The following is a 6,736-nucleotide window of genomic DNA, read 5'->3' on the forward strand; positions in this document are numbered from 1 at the left end:
CACAATCACTCATGCCTCCCAGTCACTCAGCACTCGGCACTCGCACTCAGTAGGTACCTGCGCTCACTGGGGGTGTGTACAGACTCCGGAGGGGCTCCTTCAGCCTAAGTGCTATAATCTGCACGGACAACTCACGTGCTATAATAATAAAATATGCTGCAGGTGGGCAGCCCCGATCCACACTCATCCTCACAAATCAGGCCCTCGGCCTCACTCAGTCATAAACCTCTCAAGCCACTCGGGACTTTCAGTAAAATAGGGCATTCGACCCAAAACATTTATATGTATCAAAATAGAGTCATAAAACTGAGTTGCGCGGTAAACAAGTATAAACATGACTGAGTATGGATTTTCAATCGAAAACAATGAGAGGATGGTAAGAAAAAGCCCCTAAGGGTCCAAACAGCACTGGCGCAAGGCCAGAACATGGCATTCGGCCCAATTTACAGAAACTCTTTCTAAAACATATAAGTCTCATATAGTTTCAACAAAATATGCAACTTTACAGTTGCTACGGGATGGACCAAGTCACAATCCCCAACAATGCACGCCCACACGCCTGTCACCTAGCATGTGCGTCACTAAAAATAGTAGAATGATATAAAATCCGGGGTTTCGTACCCTCAGGACTAGATTTACAATCGTTACTTACCTCAAACCGGTCAAATCTCTACCCCGCAATGCTCTTGCCTCTGGACTCGGCCTCCAAATGCTCTACATCTATTCACAATCAGTACAATACCATCAATACGCGCTAATGGAATGAATTCCACAAGAAAAGCTACAAAATTACACCAAAATCCGAAATTGGCTCAAACCCGGCCCCCGGTCCCACGTCTCGAAATGCGACAAAATTTACAAAACTAGAAAGCTCATTCACTCACGAGTCTAACCATACCAAATTCATCAAAATTCGACATCTTTTGGTCCTTCAAATCCTTAAATTACTCTCCAAATATTCCAAGCCCTAACCCCTCATTTTCAATAATTACAATGATTAAACAATGGAAAATCACCATATATACAAGTATTAGGGCTCAAGTAACTTACCTCAATGAAATCCCCGTGATTCCCTCTTCAATTCTCTCCCAAAAGCTCCAAAAACAGAATAGAAATGGTGAAGAATGCACCAAAATTTGCGAAGTGTGCAATATGTACCCTCTGCCAAGGCTCCTCGCACCTGCGGCCATTTTCTCGCACCCGCGCGACCGCACCTGCGGTCCAAGGAGCCGCACCTGTACAACTCACTTACACGCCCAGACTCTGCATCTGTGGCAAACCCATCGCACCTGCGAAGGCGCACCTGCGCGTTTCCTCCGCTTCTGCGAAGCCTGCCCAGCATTTCCCTCCTCCGCATCTGCGCCCCAGGTTTCGCACCTGCGGGATCGCAGATGCGATCTCCAACTCGCACCTACGCATCTTGCCTAGCCCAGCGTTGCCCGCACCTGCGCACTCCCCACGCGCACAAGAGGCCTCGCACCTGCGAGGCTTTCTTCCGCAGGTGCGAAAATAGCAGTAGCAGCAGCTCCAGCAGCATTTTCCAACTTCGACAAATCCATTTACCACCCGAAATCACCCCGAGGCCCTCGAGACCTCAACCAAAAATGCCAACAAGTCATATATCAACATACCAACTTAGTCATACCTTCGAATCACTCAAAACAATATCAAATCATCAAATTACCCTCGGATTCAAGCCTAAGAACTTCTAAATTTCCAAATTCGGCAACCGATGCCGAAACCAACCAAACCACGTCCGAATGACCTCAAATTTTGTACACACATCACAAATGACACTACAAACCTACTCCAACTTCCGTAATTCCATTCTGACCCCGATATCAAATTTTTCACTGCCGACCGAAATCGCCAAATTTCTAATTTCGCCAATTCAAGCCTAATTCTACCACAGACCTCCAAATCACATTCCGGACGCACTCCTAAGTCCAAAATCACCTAACGGAGCTAACGAAACCATCAGAAATCAAATCCGAGATCGTTTATACATAGGTAAATATCCGGTTGACTTTTCCAACTTAAGTTTCTACTTAAGAGACTAAGTGTCTCAATTCACTCTGAAACCACTCTGGTCCCGAACCAACTAACCCGATATAATATAATATAGCTGAATAATACAAAAAGAAGCAGATTTGGAGAAAACGAGGCTATAACTCTCGAAACAACCGGCCGGGTCGTTACATCCTCCCCCTCTTAAATATCCGTTCGTCCTCGAACGGGTCTAGAAACATACCTTGAGTCTCGAATAGGCATGGATATCTGCTCTGCATCTCCCGCTCGGTCTTCTAGGTGTCCTCCTCCATAGGCTGACCTCTTCAATGCACCTTCACTGAAGCTATATCCTTTGACCTTAACCTTAGAACCTGCCGATCCAAGATAGCCACCAGCACCATATCATAAGTCATATCACCCTCCAACTGAATCGTGCTGAAATCCAAAACATGGGACGGATCTCATCCTCTCATTGTTTTCGATTGAAAATCTATACTCAGTCATGTATATACTTGTTTACAGTTTTATGACTCTATTTTGATGCATATAAATGTTTTGGGCCGAATGCCCTGTTTTACTGAAATTTTCGAGTGGCTTTAGAGGTTTATGACTGAGTGAGGCCGACGGCTTGATTTGTGAGGATATTTATGGGATCGGGTTGCACGCCGCAGCATGTTGATATCGGCCGAGGGCCTGATTGTGAGGATGAGTGCGGATCGAGGCTGCCCGCCTGCAGCATACTTTATTATTATAGCACGTGAGTTGTCCGTGCAGATTATAGCGCTTGGGCTGAAGGAGCCCCTCCGGAGTCTGTACACACCCCTAGTGAGCATAGGTACCTACTGAGTGCGAGTACCGAGTGCCAAGTGTTGAGTGACTGGGAGGCATGAGTGATTGTGAGGTATGTCCGAGTGGCACGAGTGACTGTGAGGTTTGCCCGAAGGGCTGTATATGAGTGATGTTTTGTCCGAGGGGCTGTATATGAGTGATATTTTGCCCGAGGGGCTGTTTATGATTTCACCATTTTGCTCACCTTTGCATTTTTCCTCTGTTTGAAAACTGTTGAAAAATATCTTTAAATGACTTTTACTGGAAATGGGATTAAACGAGATATTTTGATTCAAATCCTGATTTTAAAAGCATGTGGTATTTTACTGAGTTTTTGTGATATGAATGCTGTATGTTTTATTGCTTGTCACTACTGCTCGGTCTTTATTTATTATTATTACTTACTGAGTTGGCGTACTCACGTTACTCCATGCACCTTGTGTGCAGATTCAGGTGTAGCTGGACACGGTAGCGATTATTGATTGTTCTGGTTGCAGATTTTTTTAGAGATAGTAAGGTTTGTTTGGCGATCGCAGCCCCTGCTCTTCTTCCTCTTATCTTCCTGTAGTTGTATTTAGCTATTTTCCAGGCACAGTTAGCCTTGATATTGTTAGACAGATTATAGTAGATGCTCATGACTAGTGACACCCCGATGTAACTCCACATTCTTGAATTCTTGTCGTGCGAATCTGTTGATTCTAGTACTAAATATCTGTTGTTTCATTTTCTCACAGATGGTGAGGACTCGTGCTACCGGTCAGGAGGGCCAGCCACCAGTACCACTAGCCAGGGCCGAGAGAGGCCAAGGCCGCGGTAGAGGCCATGGTAGAGGTAGAGGTGCAGCCTATACAGCAGCTGGGGCAGTACCTGCAGACCCACCGGTTGTCCTAGATTAGGACCAGGTTCCAGTTTTTGATGCACCAACTTGGGCACCACCTGCGCCTATTGTGATTCTAGGCCTTCAGGAGGCCCTAGCTAAGATTCTGACAGCGTGTACAGGCCTTGCTCAGGCGGTCTCTATTTCGACGGCCGCAGCCACTTCTCAGGCCAGGAGAGGCACTCAGACACCCGTCGCTCGATCACCCGAGCAGGTTGTTCAGGGACTTCAGACACCGGAGGCACCACCAGCCCAACCGGTTGTAGTTGCTCAGGATTATGTGGTTCCTGCTATGCCTGAGGATGATCAGCGTAGGTTGGAGAGGTTTGAGAGACTCCAGCCACCACCTTTCAGTGGCACAGAGAGAGAGGATGCTCAGGACCTTTTGGACAGGTGTCAGAGGATACTCCGTACTGCTGGTATTTATTGGAGACTTGTGGGGTCTCATTCACTAACTTTCAGTTTTCTGGGGCTACACTCAGATGGTGGGAGACTTACGAGAGGCGTAGGCCTGATGGTGCAGCACCCCTTACTTGGCAGCAATTCTCCGTGGTCTTTTTGGAGAAGTTCGTGCCTCGATCCCGCAGAGAGGAGCTGCGCAGACAGTTTGAGCGGCTTCGCCAGGGTTATATGTCTGTGACACAGTATGAGATGCGATTCTCTGAGTTGGCCTGTCATGCTATTTGGTTGGTTCCCACGGACTGAAAGAGGATCATGAGGTTTATTGATGGCCTCACTTATCAGCTACAATTGCTCATGACTAGGGAGCGGGTTTCGGGTGCTACCTTTGATGAGGTTGTCGACATTGCTCGGCAGATTGAGATGGTTCGTGGTCAAGAGAGGGTTTAGAGGGAGGCCAAGAGGCCTCGTGGTCTGGGTGGATTCAACGGTGCTCCTTTTGGGGGTCAGTTCCAGCACGGTAGAAGTCGTCATTTCAAACAGGCTCAGTCAGCTCGGCCATTTCATCGGGGTGCATCATCTGGCCATGGTTCTCACAGTTCTCACCAGGGCCACTCATCACTTAGTGCCCTTCCAGTTCAGAGTTCGTCCCGTGCTCCACCTGTTCAGGGCTCTTCCATGCCAGGTTCTTCTACCAGTTATCCCGGTGCTAGGGGTTCCCTTCAGTTTCCGCTGCCAGCACCAGGGAGTTATTTTGTGTGTGGGGAGCTTGGACATATGTGGAGGCAGTGTCCTCGTCGTCATGGAGGTCTATCTCAGCAGAGGAGTTAGCCTCCAACTACAGCACCAGTTACCTCACCACCAGCCCAGTCAGCTCGGGGTGGAGGTCAGTCAGCTAGGGGTCGCCCTAGAGGGGGAGGCAGATCAGGGGGTGGTCAGGCCCGTTTCTATGCTCTCCCTACCAGACCAGATGCTATTGCTTCAGATGTTGTGATTACAGGTATTGTCTCAGTTTGTCACAGAGATGCCTCAGTATTATTTGACCCTGGTTCCACGTATTCATATGTTTCCTCGTATTTTGCCCATTTTTCGGATATGCCCCGTGAGTCTCTAGTTTCTTCTGTTTATGTATCTACTCCTGTGGGCAATACTATTATTGTGGACCGCGTATATCGGTCATGTGTGGTGACTATTGGGGGTCTGGAGACCCAAGTGGACCTTTTGCTGCTCAGTATGGTCGACTTTGATATAATATTGGGTATGGATTGGTTATCTTCATGTCATGCTGTTCTAGATTGTCACGCTAAGATGGTGGCGTTGACTATGCCGGAAATTCCGAGGGTTGAGTGGAGCGGTTCTGTATATTATGTACCAAGTAGAGTGATTTCATATTTGAAGGCTCAGTGCATGGTTGAGAACGGTTGCCTATCTTATTTTGCTTTTGTGAGGGATGTTAGTGCAGAGACTCCTGTCATTGATTCTGTTCCGGTGGTACATGATTTTCCGGATATTTTTCCTGTAGACCTGTCGGGCATGCAGCCTGACAGAGATATTGACTTTGGTATTGATTTGGTGCAGGGCACTCAGCCCATTTCTATTCCACCGTATCGTATGGCACCGTCGGAGTTGAAGGAATTGAAAGAACAGCTTCAGGAACTCCTGGATAAGGGGTTTATTCGGCCAAGTATGTCACCTTGGGGTGCACCGGTTCTATTTGTGAAGAAGAAGAATGGTTCGATGAGAATGTGTATTGATTACAGGCAGTTGAACAAGGTCACAATCAAGAACAAGTATCCTTTACCCCGTATTGACGATTTATTCGACGAACTTCAGGGAGCAAGGGTGTTCACCAAGATTGATTTGAGGTCCGGTTATCACCAGCTGAAGATTCGGGATTCAGATATTCTTAAGACAGCTTTCAGGACCCGATATGGCCATTATGAGTTCTTGGCGATGTCTTTTGGGCTGACCAATGCCCCAGCAGTGTTCATGCATTTGATGAACAGTGTATTCCAGCCCTATTTGGACTCATTCGTTGTTGTATTCATTGATGACATCCTGGTGTACTCTCGTAGCTAGGAGGAACACACTCAGCATTTGAAGATTGTATTACAGAGATTGAGGGAGGAGAAGCTTTATGCAAAGTTCTCCAAATATGAGGTTTGGCTCAGTTCGGTAGCATTCTTGGGGCACGTGGTGTCCAGTGAGGGTATACAGGTGGATCCGAAGAAGATAGAGGCGGTGCAGAGTTGGCCCAGACCATCCTCAGCCATGGAGATTAGGAGCTTTCTTGGTTTGGCGGGTTACTATCGTTGCTTTGTGGAGGGATTTTCATCTATTACATCGCCCTTGACCAAATTGACCCAAAAGGGTGCCCCATTCAGGTGGTCGGATGAGTGTGAGGAGAGCTTTCAAAAGCTCAAGACTGCTTTGACCACAGCTCCAGTGTTAGTTCTACCATCAGCTTCAGGTTCTTACACCGTGTATTGTGATGCCTCGAGGATAGGCATTAGTTGTGTTTTAATGCAGGAGGTTAGGGTGATTGCCTATGCCTTGCCCCAGTTGAAGACCCATGAGAAGAACCATCCCGTCCATGATCTTGAGTTAGCAGCCATTGTTCAC

This window comes from Nicotiana tabacum, chromosome 2, assembly GCF_000715075.1.
Source record: "Nicotiana tabacum cultivar K326 chromosome 2, ASM71507v2, whole genome shotgun sequence".
NCBI classification, from domain to species: Eukaryota; Viridiplantae; Streptophyta; class Magnoliopsida; order Solanales; family Solanaceae; genus Nicotiana; species Nicotiana tabacum.